Genomic DNA, 24971 nt, shown 5'->3' with positions numbered 1-24971 from the left:
CAGATCCCAGGAGCTTGGAAACCTGGAGGAAAAGGAAGTGACAGAGTTTTCGGGGTCCTGGGAGACATTTCTAGCTGGGTCTCTTGCATAACCCCTCTGCACAGTTTCTCAGAGTCAAAGACCATTACACCTCATCAAGCATAACAAATCCAGGGTAAAGCTTAAACGTAGTGCAATGGAAAGGGAGGGCTGAAGATCTCCAAACTAAAAGTTTTACTCCAATACTCATCATTGACTACTGGACATTAACAATTAACCTTCACTCGCCACTGGAGAAGAAAATTCTGTTTAGACAACCAAGTGGCAAACACTGTCAGGCAGAACTAAATGTATCAGAGGCAACCAGGACAGCCAGGAACCACTTGAGTTTGTCCCTGCTTTTCACAATCATCTTTCCTGGTATGTGATGTCTAAGACTTTGGGAATGAAAGCCTTATACACAAACAAATGAATATCAGCCTCTCCCAGCCCCCAGCTTGGCTATTGCACAAAGCTTGCAGGCTGCCAGAGAAGCCTCTCTGGCCTCAATTAACCCTTTGCTTGAATGACTGTTGGACCTGCACTGCAGGAAAACTCTCTCTCAGACAGCAGAATGCCTTTTCAAATTTCTGAACAAACCATCATGACAAAGAGTATTCTGTTGGGTTTGTAGGTTCTTTAATATAAATTGAGAAAAATGTGTATTTAAAATAAGTTCTTTGAACGAGACTCTCACCTAACAGTATGAACATTAAACATTCCCACACAGAGAAGAATGGCTCTGCACCAAGGGAAATAACCCTGGTATTAATCCAAGGAGAAACAATCCCTCTCACGCTCCCCCCCACCACAAGCTAGGGTTTCACACCCTTTGTTGGTTCACACAAATGCTAATGAGCAACAACTCACCAATGCTAATGACTAGAACTCTCTTTGGCTCCCAAAGCAACCCAGCCAAGCTAGAAACTTGAAGAATCCCTTTCGTGGTTCAAGAGGGACTCAGACAGCATGAGGTGCCATTTTAGGGCAAATGTTCCACAGAATGGTTTACTTTTTGCTCTGAACTCTATTCCTAAAAGGGACAGAATCCCAACTACAGATGCATCAAACTTTCAGATGAAAGGCAAAAAATATCCAATCCCAGGTTGGATATTTCCATATAAACCTCTAAAGTCAAGGGTAAATATATCATACTTTAAATAGTGTTGGGGACACTTTTAAGAAAAGTGGCTCTCAACCTAATTTCTGTTCTCACATAGCCAAAAGATACACTTCTATCAATTATCAAGGGTGACTGCTACAGTATTACTTAACTAGGACCCTTAGGGAACAGATCAGAATGGGGAGGTTGAAGGATGTGACTGTAGGGTATAGTTTCAAAAAGCCTTACTCTGAGAAAGCAATTCTGAATAGCCCCCTAGGGGCACTCTGCTCAAAACCTCATTGGAAATCACTAAGGATAGCACAGTCATAAGCCAATGACTACAAGCCTGGGAGCAGGGGAGAGTAGGGGAGAGCACGGGAGATACACTCACTATAGTCAATAAGGTCCTGATAAACAATGAGTGAACATTTCTGGTCCTAATACCCTGGAGTTTTATTCTTTAAAACAAAAAATACAAATTCAAACGCTTGTACCTGTTGCTATCCAAAAACCTTCACAAACAAAATGCTAATTGGTTTGAAAAGTAATAGCATTAAGCAAGTTTTAATTTAACATTATCAGTTACATTTTTTTAAATATACAGTCATTTTACAGTCATTCCTGAGATTTCCTAATTCCAACAGTGAAAATGACATCTTGCCTTCTTAGTAAGTTCAGCAGTAATCTCAACTATGTTTGCCCATGAGATTCATGCAAAAAGACTGAAATCTCCTTGACTTGACACCTCCTCAATGGACTGTCATTTTTCATTGGCTCGGGTGAGACCTAGGCATCATGTTTCTTTAAACTCCTCAGGTGCACAGCCAGGTTGATACTACTGAACTGGTGTAGCCAGGCCCACTACCTGAATGTAATTAACAGTCTTCTTTAAACTTTCCCATATCTGAAATTTACTCTGCAAAATGAAGTTAATCAAGAGTCCTCCCATCTGAATATAGTGAAAATAAGACTATAATAATAAAGAATTTTTGGGGCGCCTGGGTGGCGCAGTCGGTTAAGCGTCCGACTTCGGCCAGGTCACGATCTCGCGGTCCGTGAGTTCGAGCCCCGCGTCGGGCTCTGGGCTGATGGCTCGGAGCCTGGAGCCTGTTTCCGATTCTGTGTCTCCCTCTCTCTCTGCCCCTGCCCCGTTCATGCTCTGTCTCTCTCTGTCCCAAAAATAAATAAACGTTGAAAAAAAAATTAAAAAAATAAATAAATAAATAATAAAGAATTTTTTGGTAATGAAAAAAGAAAGTAGGTACTTTTATCTTGATATTTGAAACCAATTGTTGGTGCTGCTAACGGTGAAGCCACAAGATGTGGATGAGATGGTGAGATGACACTGCAAATATGCAGCAAATTTGTAATTTGAGGTAGACATGTATTACTTTTATTTTCCAAAGAATTTATTGCATTGCAGACTTAGCACTAAATTCAAACAAAGAAGCAGCATAAAGACAGAAAAAAGGGACATGAGAAGCTTGCACCATGAAAAGTCTAAACACAGATCCAGATGGTGGTGGAGAGGTTTAAATCCCTATTCCTGTGGTTCAAACACAGCAAAGACAACTGGGAAAGAAGTAATCAGTGTCAAGGCCACCCTGCCTGCCTCTCCTTTGCTCCCCCTCCCAACTCCCCGCTGTAAGGACAATGGACCTAGTGGGGCTCCTGACTGAAACCACTCAGATCCCCTCTGCCCTGAATGGCAGAAAACATTTGGCCCCTCAGTGCTAGCAGAGTAAGGGGACATAGCTCCTGTTGGGGCCTAAAGCATCACTCAGCACTGGGGCACCTGGATGGCTCAGTTAGTTAAGTGTCTGACTCTTGAGTTCAGCTCAGATCATGTGATCTCACAGTCCCTGGAATCAAGCCCTGCATTCGGTTTGGTGCGTACAGCATGGAGTCTCCTTGGGATTCTCTCTCTCCCTCTCTCTACCCTTCTACCACTCGCTATCCTCTCTCTCAAAAATAAAAAGAAATTAAAAAAATAAAAAGAAAACATCGCTCAGCACCAAATGCGATCTTGGTTATGAGAATCAATAGACTGAACCCTAGAAATTAGGACTCTCTGAGTCCCAGCTGGGCTTCAGAAGAAGAGGCCAAGTGGCACCCTTCAGATACCCATGCTCCGAGCTGGCATATTTCACCTTCTTGGAAGCCGAGAATCACAGATGCACTTGGCCGGCAGAGGATGGCATGTGTCCACTATCCCACACCTACAACATCACCATGATAGTAACACAGCTGGCTATGTCAGGACAAAGCACAAGAAACCCATTACATAATCAAAGATACACAGAAAAGTGACTTGTGGACCTGTGTTGGGATTTCACACAGGCAAAAGTCTCTAGCTCCTTCCAAATGTATTTTTAATGACTTAATTTGGTCAGAATTTTTGGTGATACAGCTTAGCAACCAGCACAAAGTAACTTCCCAGTCCTTCCTGCAATACACCCACAACCCCTGTTTCCACTCTTTTCGCAATCCTTTCCAGTCAGGGCAAACCTATTTTCAGTTTCCTTAATGGGGCCTGAGCCACCACAATGATTTTCATACAGGCACTTCAAATTCTTGCTTCTGGAAGACTGAAGCAGGCATCTAGTCACCCATGGATTATCAAGCACATACTGTGAGCTGGGCTCTTACCTCAATTTTTCTTCACAACAATTTATATTACCTCTATTTTATAGATAAAGAAATTAGAGCATAAAGAAAATGAATAACTTCTGTCCAAGGTCACATAATTAGTCAGCAGTAGAGCAGGCTTTGAAATCAGATTTGTCTAATCTTAAACTCATGTTCTTTAAAATAATAATAATGCCCTTACATAGTACTATGCGCCAGGCATTGCTGTCTACATTCTTCAAATCTAACTTATTTAATTCTCACAACAACTCAAGGAGAAGGTACTGTTTTTACCATCGCCATCACTGAGCAGATAAGAAAACTGAGGAACAGAGATTCAACAATTTGTAAAGTTTCAAAGTCCATAATTGGTAGCACCAGGATTCAAACTCAGGCAGGCTATTTAGCATTCAGGCCTTAACCATACACTGTGCCCTCATTTTCCTTGTAACTTTCTGCATCCATTCATTCACATATTGCTTAGGCCTCTTCTATGCACCTGACATCTTACCAGGTACTGTAGAAAGATAACCAGTATTTGACAGATTCCTTCTATCAAAGGTCAGCAATCCAGGGGGGCAGAATCAAGAAAACAATACTATAGAAAGAAGGTAGTGAACAGAGTGTGAAGCCAGGTAATGCATGCTTGGGACAGCAAGAGGACTCAAGCACTGTAAGGGCAGGAGGACCTCACTGAGCACTGCAAGTGAGAGAGCGGTAGAGAGAACGATACAGGCAGGGAGAATAATGCGAGAAAAGGTATAAGTACAGAGAAGGACTGGGGATGGAGGGAGGCAACAGCACTGTGTCCCCAGGCCAGACTGTACACTGTTGTTTTATATGTGTGTTCTCATTTAATCTTCATGACAGGCCTATAAGACATCCTCATTTAACAGATAAAGAAAATGAGGTGTAGAAAGTCCAATAACTCGCTCAGTTACACATCAGCCAAGGAACAGAACTAGGTTTGTCTGCTTCCAATACCCTTTCTCTAAACCAGGAGCCTCTTCACAGGTGAAGACAAACTTACAAGGCCAAGAAATCAGGCAAAGCAGGAGCAGGCCAGGCAGAATCTAACTGTTCTGATTTCTAGATCCCTTAGAGAAACTAGGGCTCTTTATCTTCCTCCCAGCCCCCACAGGGGCATGTGCATTTTCAATGCAGAAGCCTCTTCCTGTGAGTTCCCACTCCAAACAAGCTCCCTTTCTGCAGACTGATATATCATGACTTGCCTTGTTCAAATATAGAGCAGTCCTCTAGAAGCCAGTTGAGCTCACCAGGGAAGGGCCTGGCTGAGAACAAGCTCTCTGCTGCTGGGCCCCACTGGTGGAGACACAGACTAGGCCTGGGGGACCTCAAGGATCTCCTAATCCAGACCCCTCAGGAGGAAAAAACTGAGGCCTAGAGAGAGAAGTTGAGTGAGTCACTGAAGGCATTCCCTCACCCCACCAAAAAAAGAAAAGAAAAGAAAAAATCCTAAGCTCTATAAAAGTGCTTTGGCAGGCAGAGGTCTGAAATTCCTGCAACAGCTTGGGGAGGAGGTAACTAAGGTTCTGCCTTCCCACGGAGGCTGTCTTTAGATGCTAGTGCTGCTAAGACTAAAAAGAGCAACACTGTTTTCTTAGCAAGGTTCAAGCTTGACTCAAATTTTGTGTTGTTAAGATGGGGGTGAGGGCAGAGGGGCATCTAAATGTGAATCACCAGCTCTTAATCAGCAACCTGGGGAGTGCGATATTTTGGGAAAGCAAGCCTTCTTGGGACCTTGGATTTGCTCCCTTTCCTCTGCAGGGAAAACAGCACCCACCTACAGCCTTTTATAGTAGGTCTTTTACAGCACCCACAGCCTCGAATAGGAATATAGGAGTCGTGATGCTTCTGCCATTGTACCCTTAGGTAGTCCTCTAAACAGACTTGAAGTAGGAGACCCCACCAGAGCATAGGAGAATCTGCTATCCTAAGAGTAAAAGCAGCACCCATTGCATCACTGTCAGAATGTTTAAAGTGTATATTAAGATCATTAGTCATCAAACTTTCCCTCTGGGAACAGATATAGCCCACTGCTCTTTCTAAGGCCAAAAGACATTAATATTTTCCTGTCACTCTTCAATTCCACTTCCACCAATCATCACATTAAATCATAGCCAGAAGACATAACTTTTTAAAAATGTACTTACCTTAATGTGCTCATAGTATTTATAGGCCAATCTCCCTGATGGCTACTTTCAGTGAAGCTGTACAGTGTATGAAGAGGATTTCTTCTTTTTCTCTCTGCTATAGATAAAATCCTCACAGGGAGCAGGACCTAGAGATGTTTAAATAAAACAGACCAATGACCTTGGGCTACCTTATTCACACAGTAGTGGTTGGATATGATTTCTTTCTTTCTCTTTTTCTTTCTTTCTTTCTTTCTTTCTTTCTTTCTTTCTTTCTTTCTTTCTTTCTTTCTTTCTTTCTTCTTCATCTAGGATTTACTGACCAAAGTAATGTGAAATATTTGGGAACCTAGAGATTGGATGACTTAAAGGTAAAGAAGGTGGACCATTCCTTCTTTAAATTCTCTCATCCACTGTGCACACCTCTGTTTGCCTCCTATCCCTCTAACCACTCATGGTTAGGTTTCTTTATGCACCCTTCTGACTCTGTCCAGCCTTTACATGTTGGTATTTCCCTGAACAAATTCATCTACTCCCATGTCTACATCATTCTCAAATCTGTACTTCGACTGATATCTCTCTTCAGAACTTGAAACTCATTCATTCAACTGCCAACTACACATCTCTAGGATGTCCCACAAGCTCCTCAGACTCAACACGTAAAAAACTGAACTCATCATCTTCTCTATCTCCTCTCCACGCTCCTCTCTTTTGCTCTGTTCTCTGTCATGTTGATAGCACCACCTTCTATCATTGCCCAAATCAGAGACCCTGGAATCATCTGTCACCCTTTGCTCCTCCACATCTAGTCCATTTCAAGAACTGTCAATTCCCTCTCTTAAATCCATTCACTTTTCTCCCCTCTCACTCCTACTAGCCTAGTTCAGGTTAAAATAATCATTTCTCAAATTTGAGATGTCTACCAACTGGTTTTCCTGTCCCTACTTGAGCTCTTCTCATCCATTTTGTATGTTATACCTAGTGATTTTTCAATATGTATATCTAAACACGTCATTCCCCTCACTAAAAATCCTTCTGTGGCTCCACTCTGCTTTTGGGATGATGTCCAAATGCCTTAACCAACTGAAGAGACTCTGCATGACTTGTCTTCCATAGACCTTTCCAGCCTCATCTCTCACCAGAATTCCTTCACATTTCATGTTCCAGCTGCAGTGAATCTCTTTGATCTTCAAAAGTAATGCTTTCTCTCTTGCCTCTTAGCCTTCCTGAAATCCCAGAATTACACAGAGAAAACAGACTGAAAAATACCCAAATCAGGGCTTTCCACCAACTTCATCCATATCTTCAGAAAATTCAATACAATTCAATGAACATCCATTGAGTGTCCACCAAGAGTAAAACAATACCTTGCCAGTTGCAAAAACACTTACTGTGTAAGACATAGTCCATGCCTATGGAACTTGTAATTTCATAGCTTCTCTTAAACTTGAGTTTAAAAGTTCAAGTTTCTGAAGTTTAGTTCCTTTCCTCAAATGTAAGTTCAAGCCACACAAAGACTATCTGTCCCTGACACAACTGGCTTGTGCCTATATTCACTTTTAACAGAATACTTTACCCCCTTCTCTACCAAACCAGGACCCACAAATCTTCTCCCTATCTCTCCATTTCAAAGAAGCACCAACTGGTTGTTAATGCCTAGATTACAAAACTCTAAGTTTCTGTTGGATTTTTCAGCGGTTGCTTAAGGCACTCCAACTGATATTAACCAGCAAGTATTCTCAGTAGCCAGAAACCCTACACTTAGTAGCTATGTGTGGTGTTAGATTTTTAAGTTTAAAATAATGGGCCTCAGAAAAGGTATGGAGGGAAGAGCCATCCTGAAGAAATTTAATACCCTGCATTTCTGATTAGCCCTGGTCATACACAGAGCAAAATGATGGAACTAGGCAAAAACACCTATCTAGAATCAAAAGACTATATTCTAGGTCTTCACTGAGTTAGGAATGTAATTTGATGTTGGAGACACAATATTGATCATACTGTTCCTTCTTCTTGGTAGGCAGATGACTATAAGACTTTGTATTACTAGAGTTGCAAAAAGGTATCTTCTCTGGGCAAACAAATGACAAAATATCACCGCTTCCTCACAACTAAAGGCAGACTTTGTATAAGCCCTGTGTGACACCTCTTTGCCTTCTAAAGTCATGGCTATCACAACATAAATGGAAGACACCTTCTCCTGTTTCTCACCACTCAGCCCTGAACAAGAGGGCATCTACTTACCAAACAGAGAAAGTTACTATAAAACACTTGCATACTTCCTCTCTACTTGGAAACTCATGTGAAGTTCCCCAATGCCTTGAACTTTCATCATCTGTTCATAATGGCCAGTCCTGGCCCACCTTCCCCACCCTCAATGAGGCAGAAATTTGGATTGTTAGCACATATAACACAAACAGAATTCCTGGAAACCAGAGTTTTACCCAGAGGTAGTAATAAAGCATCATCATCCCTAACTGACCAGAAACCCAATGACTATCAAGAGACAAGCAACATGAAAATGTCAAATAGGGTAGACAGCACAAGCACACTACCGCTGGGTTGAAACACTAAAAAAAGTAAGGAATAGGATGTAGAGAATCAAGCGGCTTTTTGTCATATGTCTTAATCCCTTTGGTTTTTTAGGCTGGTTTGATCCTGCCTATTTCAAGGTAGGGCACATCCTACTTGAATCTGGTTTGGGAAGCAAGTGAGGATTCTGGGTGGTTCTTTTGGGGGGCAGGTGCTTCTTTTAAGGCAGGCCCTGGGCTTTAATTTAGCTGAGTGTTCCTAGGTTTAAGACACCTTTCCTTCCATCCTATCACAAAGTAGGTTTGTGAGTGTAGGTCAAACAGCACCAGCAGTAAGCAAGAGAGTTAAAAAATTGGATGTAGTATCAACCCTATGTTTTACCTACATCTCTAGAGACCTGAAGATTCAGCCACTGTGGTAGCAAAACCTCCCCCACATGGAGTGGCATGGAGTGTGCATGGAGTGACTTTCATATTTTCCACACCTTTGGCATGGCCTTGTTACTCAAAGGACATTAACCCATGCATTCCCTCCAAGAACCTGGCAGTGAGTCTTTCAGTCAGCATCAAATAAAGGAATTACTGATTTCCAGGCCAAAGATATTTATTGAGTTTAGAAACATCTATCAAATACCTTCTCTGTGGAAAAAAATGAGTTTAGCTCTAGAGTGTAGTAGAGTAGGGTGAAGAAGGCCGTGAAAGATGAGAGATACAGGAAGCTTCCTCTCAAAGGAGCTTAAAAATAGGGGAAGCTGACACAGACATGAAATAAATGAGGAACAGAACCCAGATATCTGGGCTTGTGCTTCCTCAAAGAGAACCAAATTTGTAGTTGGCCATACCATCAACATCTTTTAAAACATTTTCATTCCTCTAAACTAAAACCTTATCATACCTGCCAAGGAGAGAAACTATAGTAAACAGAAATAAACTCCTTGGGGAAGATTTGTTTATATTCTTTTGCTATTCCCAGGACGCAACATTCCCTAAAGCCTGTTTTCAAGTTGAGTTGGTTTTTATGTATGTGAAGATATGGTCAATAATATAGTAAAATAGCTGAATAAATCAAAAGAATTAGAAAGGCCCAATGAAGCAAGATTATGAGGTATCCACCAGCAGGCATTTGGGCTTCACAGCCCAGATATCCTGATTCAAGTGGATGCCACATAACTGTATGCCTCTAGGGTCTTTTAGAGCCTGGGGAGACAGTAAATGCAGGCCTAACAGGAAGGTCTGTGAAACCAACTGCAGAGCGCCCCAGTACACTGCATTACACGCCAACAAAATTGGAGGCTTTGCTGATAAGAGAAGCGTTGCATTAGAGAAAGTAACTCAGATACTGCAAATCCTCAGTCAGACCCACTTCAATATGATTGTAATTCTTGACTCCAGGCCTATTTCTGAAAGATATCTAACATGGAAGGAAAAAAAAATCAGAAAAAATACAGCTTATTCCAGGATAGAGAATAAGACACGTAACAGATGGAATGGGGAAGGGCAAAGGGTTTAATAAAATTCACTACAGGATTAGGCATTCATTTGATTAAAATCAGCATATGTGGGGCAGAAGCAGAACAAAATTACACCGCTCTGACTCATCAGACCGCAGGGTGCACAGCCACCACCTTGCAGGCGAGACCAGGTGGAAGTCGTGTACACAATCCCTGCTAACAAGTATCATAATTGGGGAACTGGACTGTGAAGGTTTTGCCTTGCTCTTTAGTGTCATGAAAGTCTTGGCCACAGAAAAAAACAACTCATCTGGTATAGAAACGGAAGAGCTCGGTTTTGTATCTTCAGTGCCAAGCACAGTGCTGGACACATCAGTGTTTAACAACCGTGCTATGATTGGGTCTAACCTCTTAGTTATGGCCATGAAGTCTGGAGGGGTTACAGGTAGATTCTGTGACCATATTGGGTCCAGATTTGCCTCGTAGTCCCAGTTTACACCTGTTGAGTCAGCATAATCAGTTAATGCCCCCTTTCACTTGCAAAAAGGTGTCAGTTTGGATAACAAACTACATTTTACCTTAGCTATATACTCTATCACCAAAAGGAATGTTTTCCACTAATTAGATGATCACAAACACACAGAGGGCCCCTCACTTTTTTCCATCAAGTACTCCTCAGTCCTTGAAGAGCCTTTCTTTGGTGGAGTCTGTGAGGCTCTTTTCTCTCCGGTCTCCCTTTTGATCTCTTTACCTGTGTCTCCATTATTTCTTCCATCCCTCTGTTTCCCTCAAGTGTCTTATCTCAACCCTTGGGAGAGGGGAGTGTGAATCAGCTTCTCTGTGTTCTATGACTCCTGATTATTTTAATTCCTTCAGAGTCTCAGAGGGACACCATTTCTAACATACCTTTCCTTGCTAATATTCACCACCTTTTATAGTTTTTCATATATTTTTGTGCTGACATATATGTTGTGCTGACAACATATATTTTGTGCTGTCCCTTTTTGCTGCCTTACCAAAGACTCCTCCAAGAATGAATGATAGTGAAGAGAAAGAAAGAAGGAAGCAAGGGAGGAAAAAATCCCAGCCTTACTACAAATAAATAAGTCAACAAATAGCTTGAATGAGGTCGTATACATGGGCAAGGCAATGGACTCTTAGCTTTATGGATTTTTATCTTCCAGAAAGAACTGAATTTTGTGCTTGCTTTTTAAGCAGGGAGTTTGATTTATTTGTGGACTTGTATCTATTTCTATTTATTTAGGGTAGCATTTACACCAGCAGGATTCAAGAACAAATTATATTGTTCAAGATAAATCACTCACTTCAGGAAGCCCAAAGCCATCACAAAAATAAAGGCAAGTAGGACAAAAAAGGAATATTAGTAGGAATTGGATCCATTAATGAGTTTGGGATTTTGATATTTTTCATGTAAATTCTTTTCAACCTTTCTCTCAGACTATGAGAGGGAGTTTATTATCAAGTGTGTGAACTTCTTATGAGCTTCAGGCACCATTGCTAATAAGGAAATAATAGCAGATCTATAGCCTCTGTCTTCATAAAGGGAAACAAGAGACACATTTCCTCCTAAGGTTCCTATGTTAGGAACCATAAAAAAATAAATTCAACTCCACATAGTGTGATGGAAAGTTAGAGTCTGAAGACATGGATTGGAATTCCATTCTAACCATTCTCAACTGTATGGCCTTAGAAAATCTCCTGGGGTCTCAGTTTCTCATCTGCACAATGAGGGGTTCATTTGCTTAAGTTCTACCCATTCCTCAAACTCTGATTTAATTATTTGGTCAGGGATAATTTCTTTCTCCCATCAGCTCCATGTGAATGGTAGCAAATGTTCATTCTATCTCCTATTCCCATGTCTCACTACTTCTCTTCTAACACCCTTGACAGAAGCCCCTCGGATCTCTATGCTCCCTCACTGCTCCCATCTTTCCCTGAATCAGATGCTCTGGATTACATAACTTCATCAAGGTGATTTCTAGCAATCAAAAATGGTCTCTGCTCACAGTAACTGGCTTAGCTTGGATGATGAGCGAAACATCTCAGATCAAAGGTTCATCTGTCTTTAGTTGGAAAACAGGGTTTGAGTAAATAAGTTTTTTACAAATTGGCCAGCTTAGGTCCACCAATGAGAAATCCATTACTCAGCCTTCCATGTCTCTCCTGAACCAGTGTGTGTTCAAGAGACTCAACAATACAATTTCAACCCTTGATCCTCCTTGGCAAAAAACATTATTTCATTACATCTGCCTAGAAAGGTTACAATATTCCCTAACTTGCTACTGATACTCATTGATTCCAACTGGACTCCAGACATGTTTGCTTACTTAAAAGAAGCTAAACAAAGCATCTGTTACTCATTTTTCTTTAGTCAAAGAAGAGGTTGCAGGATCTTCTTGTAATGACTTTTGTCAATCGCATTTAAAAACAGTGGTCACAATTCACTAGTACTCTCTGTTTCTATAGGATGGAAACACCTTTACAAAGGCAGACCCAGGGATCTTAAACCCCCTTTGGATGTCTTCTGAAAGCTCCCTCATAAGTACCTCATGGGATTGCTGGGACCATGAAATTAGATGATGCATGTGACGTGCACAAAGCCCACAACATTATAGGAACTCTATTTTTTTTCCAGTAGGTGAGCAAGTAGCATTGCAGGAAGTCTCTTTTTTTCTTTTCAAATTTTTATTTCAATTCTAGCTAATTAACATGTACTGTAATATTGTTTTCAGAAGTAGAATTTAGTTATTCATCACTTACATATAACACCCAGTAATCAACACAGCAACTGCCCTCTTTAATACCCATCACCCATACTCCACCCATCTTCCACCAACCTTCAGTTTGTTCTCTATCATGAAGAGACTCATGGTTTGTTTCACTCTCTCTCTTTTCTTCCCCCTTCCCATATGTTCATCTGTTTGGTTTCTTAAATTCTACATATGAGTAAAATCATATTGTATTTGTCTTTCTCTGCCTGCCTTATTTCACCTAGCATAATACACTCTAGCTCCACCCACATTGTTGCAAATGGAAATATTTCATTCCTTTTTATGGCTGAATAATATTCCATTGTGTATATATATACAGCATATCTTCTTTATCCATTCATCAATTAATGGACATTTGGGCTCTCTCCATAGTTTGGCTACTGTTGATAATGCTATAAATATCAGGGTGTATGTAGCTGTTTGAATTCGTATTTTTGTATCCCTGGGTAAATACCTAGTAGTGCAATTGCTGGGTCGTAAGGTAGTTCTATTTTTAAATTTTTAAGGAAACTCCGTACTATTTTCCAGAGTGGCTACACCAGTTTGCATTCCCACCAATGGTGCAAAAGTGTTTCCCTTCTCCCCACCCTCACCAACACTTGATGTTTCTTGTGTTGTTAATTTTAGCCATTCTGATTCTGAGAGGTGTGAGGTAGTCTCTCATCATGATTTGGATTTGTATTTCCCTGATGATGAGTGATGTTGAGCATCTTTTCATGTGTCTGTTAGTCATCTGAATGTCTTCTTTGGAAAAGTGTCTATTCGTGTCTTCTTCCCATTTCTTCACTGGATTATTTGTTTGGGTGGGGTTGAGTTTGATAAGTTCTTTATAGATTTTGGATACTAACCCTTTATCAGATATGTCATTTGCAAATATCTTCTCCCATTCTGTTGGTTGCCTTTTAGTTTTGCTGATGTTTCCTTCATGGTACAGAAGCTTTTAATCTTGATGAGGTCCCAATAGTTCATGTTTGCTTTTATTTCCCTTGTTTCCAGTGACATGTCTAGTAAGAAGTTGCTCTGGCCGAGATGAAAGAGGTTGTTGCCTGTGTTCTTCTCTAGGATTTTGATGGTTTCCTATCTCACATTTAGGGCTTTCATCAATTTTGGTTTATTTTTGTGTGTGGTGTAAGAAAGTGGTCAAGTTTCATTCTTCTGCATGTTGCTGTCCAGTTTTCCCAACACCAGTTTCCAAAGAGACTGTCTTTTCTCCATTGGATATTCTTTCCTCCTTTGTTGAAGATTAGTTGGCCATATAGTTGTGGGTCCATTTCTAGTTTTCTGTTTTGTTTCATTGAACTATGTGTCTGTTTTTGTGCCAGTACCATACTATCTTGATAACTATAGCTTTGTAATACAATTTAAAGTCTGGAATCGTCATGCCTCCAGCTTTGCTATTCTTCTTCAGGATTGCTATTCTTTTTCCAGCCAATTGCTTTGGTTATTCAGAATCCTTTGTGGTTCCATACAAATTTTAGGATTGTTTGTTCTAGTTCTGTGAAAAATGCTGGTGGTATTTTGATAGAGGTTACATAAAATGTGAGGGGTGCCTGGGTGGCTCAGTTGGTTAAGCGGCCGACTTTGGCTCAGGTCATGATCTCGCGGTCCGTGAGTTTGAGCCCCACGTCGGGCTCTGTGCTGCCAGCTCAGAGCCTGGAGCCTGCTTCATATTCTGTGTCTCCCTCTCTCTGACCCTCCCCTGTTCATGCTCTGTCTCTGTCTCAAGAATAAATAAACATTAAAAAAAAAAATGTAAAAAAAAAATGTGAGACTGCGTTGGGTAGCATGGATATTTTAACAATGTTTCTTCTTCCAATCCATGAGCATGGAATGTTTTTTAATTTTTTTGTATCCTCTTCAATTTCTTTCATAAATACTCTATAGTCTTCAGAGTACAGACCTTTTACCTCTTTGGTTTATTCCTAGGTATCTTATTATGCAGGAACTCTTTTGATGGTGGTAGGAAGGATTATTGTAAGTGGCAAAATGGCTGGGGTAGAGAGAAGAAGTAGATGCCTAAGTAGATAGAAAAGTCAAACAGGGATACCTGGTGGCTCAGTCGATTAAGCACCCAATAGTTCAGAACTGACAGCTCAAAGTCTGAAGCCTGCTCTGGGTTCTGTGTCTCCCTCTCTCTCTGCTCCCACTGGAGCTCTGTCTCTGTCTCTCTCAAAAAAATAAATAAACATAAAAAAAAAGAAAAGTGAAACAGATATGGAATAAACCATGAGCACAATGTAGGAAAGTTCTCCCAGACTCTGGTTTCCCAGTATCCCAAATGGCTACACTCCTGGAAACCTGATTTTCCAATGGGTCTCAAGTTCCATCCTCATTACATGTCTATAATTCTCCTACAAACTTCTGCTTCCTACTCTCTGAAAGCTGCAATCATAAGAACATACTTTGTTCATTTGTTCTTAAGTGTAAGTCCTATGTATCTCCCATGGTGCCCATGACAATCATATCTCTACATTTGATCTCTCTTGTCTGTAAAACAGCTACCCATTTTATAGATAATTTGTTAAATTTCATGATGTTAGAATCCATGCCCATTTCATTCTCTAAGAATTTTGTCTATTTCTGCTCTACCTTGTTCAAGGGCCCATGGTTGATATTTTTTCATGGCAATCATGGAAGGCATACACAGGCTTCCAAAGGCTCACAGTGCCTCACTGAAACAGCTTCTCACACAAGGAAGAATTGCCCTGTTCTAAATGCTGGCCTTCTGCCCTCCTGCATTGGTAAACTCTGCCCAGCCTAGTAAAATACTTCCTAGAAGAGTAGTTCATTAAAAGCCTGCATAATTCTAAGGCTAAACTTTGCTAGGCTGACTCCCTGGCTCGCATACCCCAGCTGTAAGACAGATTCTTCATGGTTCCTTAATCCCATTCCCTTGTCCCTACTAACTAGCTTCAGGAATGCTGGCTAGCACAAGACATTCTTGAGAATGAGACTTCCAACCCAATTCTACCAATCACATGAAACTCTTGGACTGAATTTGTTCCCAGTCTCTTTTCTTTATTATGCAGGAACTTTCTTGATGATGGTAGGAAGGATTACTGTAAGTGGTAAAATGGTTGGGGTAAGAGAAAAGAAGTGGATGCATAAGTAGATAGAAAAGTGAAACAGAGGCACCTGGGTGGCTCAGTCAGTTAAGCGTCTGACTTTGGCTCAGGTCATGATCTTGCAGTCCGTGAGTTGGTTCTTTCTCTCACTTTCTCTATCCTGTTCATAATTGCTGCTTTTTCTTCCTATTACAAATGAGCCTCTCTTTCCTTGTGTCATCTCCTGAGCTTCTCTGAAGGAATTCTATGGCAAATTCTATCAATTATAAGTAGAAAGGATATTGAGGACCAGTCAAACCAGAAGAAGAGGAGGAGGAGGAGGAGGAGGAGGAGGGAGAAGGGGAGTGGGGAGGGGAGGAGGAGGGGGAGGGGGGAAAGGAGAAACTAAAGAAAGTATTCATTTGCTCTAGAAACTATATGCTTCTATGCTATCTTAGGCACTAGCACAGAAGTGTCCCTTGAGAAGGAGTCAAGCTATAATATTAATTAAGAGGAAGTATCTCAGCAGCACTGCAAGGTGACATTTGCCATGGCTTTCTTATACCAAGGGCTGGATTTCCAGCAACTCCTTCCCTGGGGCCAATTTCCTATAGCTTTATGGCCAGAAATAGCTGCACAACTTGGTGAGGTGGCAGGGTAGGGAGGGGGGAATTAGATCCAGGCCAAAGGTATCAGTGGCACTGTGCACAAAAAAGCTGGCCCCTGGAAGGAAGAAAGGCTGGGAACTTCTTTGGCCACTTGGAAGTTTGAGGGTGTCACTAGTTGGAGAAAAGGTCTGAGGCTTACCCAGATAAAAGGGGAAGCCTGGTACCTCACCTGCCAGCTCTACACTAATGTCAGGAAGCCCAGCCTGTGGAGCTTCTTCCAGCAGCTAGTTGTGTAGCACAACAACCTGGCCCCAGGCCCTAACCCTCCCCCTTCATCATGCCCCAGTAAAAGTATCCCCTTTATGGGGTTCAGCAACATCTGTCTATAAGAGTGGCAAATAAGAGGTTTAAAGCCTGACCATCTTATCTGAGGAAATAAGAAACTTATCGATGCATCCTTGTATGGCCACCACAGTGTATGTATAAATTAGAAGGCCCTCACTCTGGGTGAACACAGCTCTGTGGATGCACAGCTTGGCTGCAACATGGGCATGATTTCATCCCTTGGTGCTTTCTGTGCTCAGGCACAGTGCTGCAACAAACAGCCACACAGAGCTTCCCCATTCTATAGCTTAGGGGATAAAAATAATTAGGCTCAAGACAGAGTGTCAGAAAAGGAGACAGGTGTCAAGTCTGCATCAGCCCAAACCAAAGACAGCCTTCTCACACCCCTCTGTGCACCGGGACATCAGTCTGTGCCAGGCTAGCTGAGGACAGAGATGTTACGAGCAGCATGGATACAGGGAACATGGTGACCTTGCCAGAATTCACAGCCAAGCCAGCCATGTCCTAACCTCACTTAGATACAGCCCTTGAGACCCAACTCACTCGTGTTACCAAGTCCAACCACCACCCTCTGTCTCTGAGAAAAATTATCAAGAACAATTCATGTTCACTTGCTCTGAGTGCAAGTGGGGATTCAGTAGTGATGTGAGGTATGAAAAATGGGCTGAGCAGTATGATCACTCATGAAAGAATCGAAAGCAATAGGGGAAAGCTCTTAAATTAGGGTGATTTGTTCCTAAAAGAAAAGGAACAGGAGCATACCACTCCTCCCACTTCTCCAAATAAATAGGTATGTTTACTATGCAAATGAATTTAGCTCTTGGGAATTCATGGAGACTAAAGATGCTCCACAAATGGCAGGTGCCCTGAGCCAGGCTCACTGCAGGAAACCAGGGTTGGACCAGTGTCACCCATGCCCCCTATCCATGACAGGAGAAGTTCTGCAGCTGCTGCCTGAGGTTAAGCCTCCTGCAAAGCTACAAACCTAAGGAGACAGGAGGAAACCAGCACAATCCTGAAATTGAGCTGACATGAGCAAGGACCCAATCAAGGCTGCCCACAAATGCAGGGAATGGACCTACGACTAACTCAGTAACACATAGGGCAGGACGTTCCAACCACCTATACCATACCTGGTTCTGAACAGGGGTCCCAAGGGATTTGGGGTAGAGACAACCATTGAGGAAAGGATGAGTGAAGAAAAAAAGGAAAGACAAAGTGACAATCTGTCAATAAAAAAAGACAACCAAGGAAAATCAGTCAACTTTGCAAATGAAAATAATAGAATAGTGGTGCCTGGCTGGCTCAGTTGGAAGAGCATGCAACTCTTGATCTTGGGGTTGTAAGTCTGAAGCTCCATGTTGCATGTAGAGATTACTTTAATAAATAAAACTTAAATAAAATTAAAAAAAAATAATAGAATACTCTAAAAAGTGTTTATGTATTTTCAGAATCATCACAGAAGTCAAGGAAGGAAGAACATTCACTTAAAAACTCAAACGGGGGGGAACCTGGGTGGCTCAGTCAGTTGAGTGTCCAACTTTGGCTCAGGTCATGATCTCATTGTTCATGGGCTTGAGCCCCACATTGGGCTCACTGCTGTCAGTGTGGAGTTACTTCGGTTCCTCTGTCCCCCTCTCTTTCTGCCCTTTCCCCACTTGCACTGGCGCTCTCTCTCTCTCTCTTTCTCAAAAATAAATATTAAAAAAAACCTTTAAATAAATAAATAAACAGAAACTCAAACAGGCGTTCCTGGGTGGCTCAGTTGGTTAAGTATCTGATTCGTGGTTTCAGCTCAGGTCATCATCTCACGGTTTGTGAGTTCAAGCCCCACAATGGGCACCATGCTGACAGCACTGACCCTGCTTGGGATTCTCTCTCCTTCTCTCTCTGCCCCTCCCTTGATCCTACTTGCTCTCTCTCAAAATAAATAAATTTAAAAAAAAAAAAAAAGAAGAAGAAGAAGACTTTCCTTACATTAAAAAAAAATAGTAATAAATCTCAAACAGGGGCACCTGGGTGACTCAGTCAGTTGAGCATCCAACTCTTAATTTCAATTCAGGTCATGATCCCAGAATCATGGGACTGAGCCCCGCATCGGGCTCCATGCTGAGTGTGGAGCCTGTTTAAGATTCTCTCTTTCCTTCTGTCCTTCTCCCCCACTTGTGCTGTCTCTCTAAAAATAAAAAAATAAACTCAAACAAAAAAAGGCACAGATGAAATTACAGGAGGTAGATGAAACATAATAAATGAAAAATAAAGAAACTAAAAACTTAATACATGGGATCACCTGCAGTCTATACACATTCAAAAGAAAGTTAGGAAATTGAAAAATTGCACTGAAAACAAACTGTGGAGAAAGAGAAAAAAAATTATGAAAGTGTAGTTAAGAGACCTGGTGAATATATTAAGAAGCTTCAAAATACATCTAATCAGTTCTACAAGAACAGAGAGTTGATGGAAGACAAGCAATATTCAAATGGTTAATGGCTAATAATTTTCAAGAGCTGAAGAAAAGAGTCACAGTTTGAAAAAGGACTCTGAGAGGCAATGTGATTCAACAAACATAAACCCACAATCATAGTGTGTGGTCAAACTACAGAGCATTATAAAAGTTACTAGAGAGAAAAGACAGATTCCTATAAAGCAATGACAATTAAACTGACAATAGATGCATTGTCAGCAACAATAAATGCCAAAAGAAAATTGAGTAACATCTTCCACATACTAAGAGAAAATAAGCATCCACTTTGAATTCCATACCCAGCTATGCAGGTATAATAGACTAAGGGAGCTTACCAACCAGAGCCTCTCACTGAAGAAACAAACAAAAACTAAAGAATGCACTTCAGCAAGAAAGAATCCAGGACAACAAATACAGAAACTGACAAAAATATAATAATGGTATACTTAATCTTTAACCATAAAAATAATAATTACTTTTGGTTCATCTGTAACCTCAGGTAGCACTACCCTAAGTAATATAGATGGTAAACAAAAAACACAAAATAAGATAACAAGAAAGAAATCCAGATATATTATCAATCACAATCGCTTCTTGGCCTTTTGACTAAGATCAAGTGTAGTATTATCAATCACAAAAATGTAAATGGATTAAGCCCAGAGGTTGGCAAGCTATGTCTCCCAGGCCAGTTACAGCCATGTGCATTCATTTATGTACTGTCAGTGGCTATTTTTGAGTAGTTATGACAGATATATACAGCCCACAAAGCCAAAAATATTTACTGTCTGTTCCTTTATAGAAAAATTTTGCAAATCCCTGGATTAAAACCACTTATTAGAAAATGGGATAAGAATATAGGTCAATTTTTAAAGATTCAAATAATGCTATTTATGAGAAAGCATCATTTTATTTTTTTTAACATTTATTTTTGAGACAGAGAGAGAGAGAGAGAGAGCGCGAGCATGAACAGGGGAGGGTCAGAGAAAGAGGGAGACATAGAATCTGAAACAAGCTCCAGGCTCTGACCTGTCAGCACAGAGCCCGACGCAGGGCTCAAACCCACGGACCATGAGATCATGACCTGAGCTGAAGTCAGACGCTTAACCGACTGAGCCACCCAGGCACCCCAAAAAGCATCATTTTAAAAAATCACATCAAAGGTATGAAAATGAAGAGATAAAGATATACCAAGCAAATATTAACCAAAGAAAGCATACTTAGCAATATTAATATCGAACAATATAAAAGCTAATGCAGTGGCATTAACAGAGATAAAGAACACCCTGAAAAGATATAACAATCTTGGACACGTAAGCACATAATATATAAAGCAAAAGTGATAGAATTACAATGGATGCTTTTTCAGAACTATAAATACAGAGGTAAATCTTTCAGAAACTGATAAATCAAGCCAATAAATTTTAGTTATATTAATCAAGGTACAATTAGGAGATTTGAAAGCTGTGATTCCCAATGGAAAATGGGTGGGAGTTTCAGAAGCACCTGAGGAACTTTTTCAAATAAAACATACACTGCTCATATTACCCAGAGAGGAGAAAAGGGAGGGATCTTTTGAAAACTGATTTAGTACATCTCTGTTACTGTCGGAAAGAGGGTGTATAAGGTCTCCCTTAGGGGTGTGATGCTGTGGTTAAAAGAGAGAACTGAAAGTCTTTCTCAAGGGGTCAACCTCAATAATATGTGCTCTGAAAAGAAACACATGTTAACTTATCAAGAATTTAAACCATCTCAAACATGAGCTTCTCTACGGCTACCAGAGACACCAAAGGGCTGGAATACGCAGAGCAAAAGATCTCAGGATAGTGACCAGCTCTCTCTCCTGAATTTCTGGATAACAGTTTCTAATTTTAAAACATGTCAGAGCCTTGTCTTAGTCGATTCAGTTAAACTAAATATACAAGTGCTCAAAAAAAGGAAATATTTTTTAAGGTGTTCAAAACAATCAATATATTGACTTAAATTTTTGGCCATCCATGCTGAGCCACTGCATGGAGGACAGATCCCTTAGACAGTTTCTTGCACCCGTGGTGGCCATAGTCTAGGCAATAAAAACTTACATTGTGCAAAACAAAACAAAAAATAAATTAAATTAAATTTTGGCCACCTTTAGGGGAATTTTACCAATAGGTAACATATGAAAAGTACGCTACCTCTTCTAAAAGATCATTGAGCAAGACAAACCCAATTTAATCAAAGGAAACCAGCAAAGAGAAGATTACATCTGTGAAAAAATAAAATGTAGAGTTCTCATCCAAACAGTCCATCAGTCCACTTGTTTTTCTCCCCAGTCCTTCTGTATGGGAAGGGATTTATAATAATGTAGTCAATATATCAACATTCCCTTTTAACAAAGTAGTTCTCTGTCCATGGAAGTTTATAACAAATATATTTTAAGAATATATACTGAAAGGGAAGAGTAAAACCTCTCTCTAAATAATGGACTGGAGGCACTAGTTCAGAGACTAAAAATACATAATTTGCAATAATGAGGAGTGTAGTTGATAGATAATACAAAATATTAGGACGAGAAGTTTAGTCCTGGTAAGGAAGATAGAGAATCACTACTTATTCTTGAGTAGGTGACTGGCATGGTAAAAATGATGTTTGTACAAAATAATAGTCCACTATGTGAAAGAAGGATTAAAGAAGAAAGAGAGAAGCTAGAAGGCTTTTGGATAGTCCAGGTGCAAGTTGGTGAGGGTGGGGGTTTTGGAGGAGTGGCCATAAGAATGAAATGTAACATGAATGAAGACTGTGCAACAGAAGATAACAGGACTTAATGAATGACTAGAACAGAGAGAAGAAAAAGAAGGAAGGAGGAGGAAGAGGAAGAAGGAAAAAAGAAAGATGAAAGAACAAAGACCACAATGATTACATTTACAAAACTTTGGTCCAGGAATGATGACAGGGAAGAGAAACCTATATCTAGAATTTAAGATAAAAGAATTTTTTTTTAATCAGGTGAGCAGTTGGAAAACACAATGATTCTCAAAGAGTAGCCCACAGAACCCTGCATCATAATCCCTTTGGTGCTAATTAAAATGCAGATTCCAGGGCTCCTCTCCAGACATATAGAATAATAATCTGGGAATCTGGATTAAATGAGTTGGAAGTGGCAGTGGTCCAAGACGGTGGTGTAGGAAGATTCTGAATTTATCTCCTTCCACAGACACACCAAACCTACAGATATATATGAAACAATTCCTTCTGAAAAAGTACTGAAAACTAGGTTAACCACTTTTCCACAACAAATGATAAAAGGACCAATAAGAGGGGTAGGAGAAGCAGAGAGACAGTCTTGCCCAAAACCCTACCCTCTCTGCAGCAACGCACAATAAAGAGATCTCAAAAATACAGAGGTTCTCCTAGAGGAGCCAGGGGTTTATCTCTGCATCAGGTATCCTTGGAACCTGTACCACAGAGCCAATCCCCCAAACTATCCGGCTTAGAAAACCAAAAGGGCTTGCATTTAAGGGACCAAAAGGACTCTAGGTAACTGAGATTCTCCTTTTAAAGGGCTTGCATGCAGTCTCACTCACCTCAGGACTCAGTACAAAAGCAACAGTTTGAATAGTACCTAGACATTGTGTGAGGAGATCCGTTTGCTAGTCTTAAAGCATCTGCTAGAGAGGCAGGAGACAGTTGGGACTCTCCAAAAACACAAGTCCTGGTAGATGCCATTTTTGTACTCTATCCTCCTACCACAGACAGGCACATGCAGATGCAGCACCCTCCCACTGCCTTGCTAAATCCAGTGGGGTGAAAAGTTACAGCACTACCCTATTCCCTGGCTGGGGCTGGCAAGCATTAACAGTCATGGCATGGTCCTGCTCCCTTGTTAAAGCTAGCAAGGGGGAGTTGCAGCACACCCCTGCTTCCTGGCTGAGGCCAACCAATGCAAGTGGGCTGGGCATTCTCCCACTCCCTTGCTAGGGCTGGCAGGTGCACAGAGACAAAGCACTATCCCACTATTTAACTGAAGCTGCTGGCACATGCAGTCAAGGCATTTTCCCACTGCCTTGCTGAAGTTAGCAAGTGTGCTCCACCCCCTATATTCTCCAGTTGTCTCACTAACGCTAGTAGGCACCAGCAATCCACACAGGGGATGCCCCTTGACTGCCTAGCCCTAACGGCCAAGGGGGCTTGCATTTCTGGGCTCCATAGGACTAGAACAATCAGAAAGACAGTCCTGGCAGACAATTACTTCCAGGGCATGGCAGAGACAGCAGATTAAAAACTGTCCTGTGAAAAAGGCCTATTTACTTGTCCTAGATCTTCAACATGAGGGATAGGCTTCAGATTTTCCACACATCTAAAGCGTACAGATGCGCTCAGGCAGACACCATCCTTGTGTACTTCCTTGGCCTCACCACGGCTTGATAATACTTCCTCCCAGAAAGGAGCATATACACTCATTTGGAGACCTGATTTTTTCAACTGTTATCAGGGGACACCTCTAGATCTCCTTATCTGAAGACCAGCAGAGTTTATGACTGTGGCCCTATAGGACTGTATATATTTTTATACTTTAAAAGCTGCTGTTTGAAGGGGTACCTGGGTGGCTCACTTGGTTAAGAGCCTATCTGACTCCTGATTTCAGCTCAGATCATGATCTCATGGTTCATGAGTTTGAGCCCTGTATTGGGTTCTATGGTGACAGTGTTGACCCTGCTTGGGATTCTGTCTCCCTCCCTCTCTGCCCCTACCCGGCTCACAATCTCTCACTCTCTCAAAAATAAATAAATAAACATTAAAAAAAAAAATTCTGCTGTTTGAAGGTTTGGCTTCGAATCAGCCTGAAACTAGGTGCTAAATAAGATCCTTCCCTTCAAATCACTGTCAAATCTTGGCCCACCCTCAACATCAGAGACCTATTCAGAATAAATCAGGCTATGCAAGCAGTCACAAAGGTTCAAGACACAACCAAGTGCTAGGGCAAGGTTGAAAGATGTTTCATCACCTACACAAGGCTGCTCCTTTAAGACTGGGAGAGGTAGCAGTTTTGTCTAAATACAGAGAAACAAACACAGAGAGTCAAAACAATGAGGAAATAAAAGATTATGTTCCCAATAAAAGAACAAGATAAAACCTCAGAAAAATACCTTAATGCACAGATATAAGTAATCTGCCTGATAAAGAATTCTAAGTAACAGTCATAAAAATGCTTACCTAACTCAGTAGAAGAATAAAGAAACACAGTGAGAACTTCAACAAAGAGACAGAAAATGTAAGAAACTACCAAAAAGAAGCCCCAAAGCTGAAGAACACAATAACTGAACTGAAAAATATACTAGAGGGATTCAACATCAGACTAGATGAAGCAGAAGAACAGACCAACAATCTGGTGGACAGATCAATGGAACTCACCCTAACATAGCAGCAAAAAGAAAAAAGAATTTTAAAAAATGAAGATAGCTCAAGGGACCTATGTGACATCAAACAGAATAACATCACATTATAGGGGTCCCAGGAGGAAAAGAAAGCAAAAAGGACAGAAAACGTATTTGAAGAGGTAATGGCTAAAAACTTCCCTAACCTACAGAAGGAAACAGACATTCAGGTCCCAGAAGCACAGAGAATTCCAAATAAGATGAACCCGAAGAGCAACACCAAGACATGTTTAATTAAAATGTCAAAAGTTAAAGAAAGAATCTTAAAAGCAACAAGAGAAAAACAACTTGTTTCATACAAGGGAACCCTTATAAGAATATTAGCGGATTTTTCAGCAGAAACTTTGCAGGCCAGAAGGAGTGGTATGACATATTCCAAGTGCTGAAAGGCAAAAACTTCCAACCAAGAATACTTTACCAG

At 40.9% G+C, this 24971-nt stretch overlaps 1 protein-coding gene across 2 annotated transcripts in view; it reads right to left on the bottom strand.

The window, feature by feature from the left end:
- Positions 1–24971, bottom strand: part of AKAP6 (A-kinase anchoring protein 6) — a 591089-nt gene that overhangs the window by 549623 nt on the left and 16495 nt on the right. For both annotated transcript variants that reach the window (XM_045059777.1, XM_045059778.1), the window contains exon 2: positions 5926–6053. The gene's annotated coding sequence lies outside the window, so the exon portion shown is untranslated. The remainder of the gene's footprint in view (positions 1–5925; positions 6054–24971) is intronic.

Source organism: Felis catus, chromosome B3, assembly GCF_018350175.1.
Source record: "Felis catus isolate Fca126 chromosome B3, F.catus_Fca126_mat1.0, whole genome shotgun sequence".
Taxonomy (NCBI): Eukaryota; Metazoa; Chordata; class Mammalia; order Carnivora; family Felidae; genus Felis; species Felis catus.
Note: the sequence above shows the minus strand (reverse complement) of the source record. Positions and strands in the feature narration are given on the sequence as shown.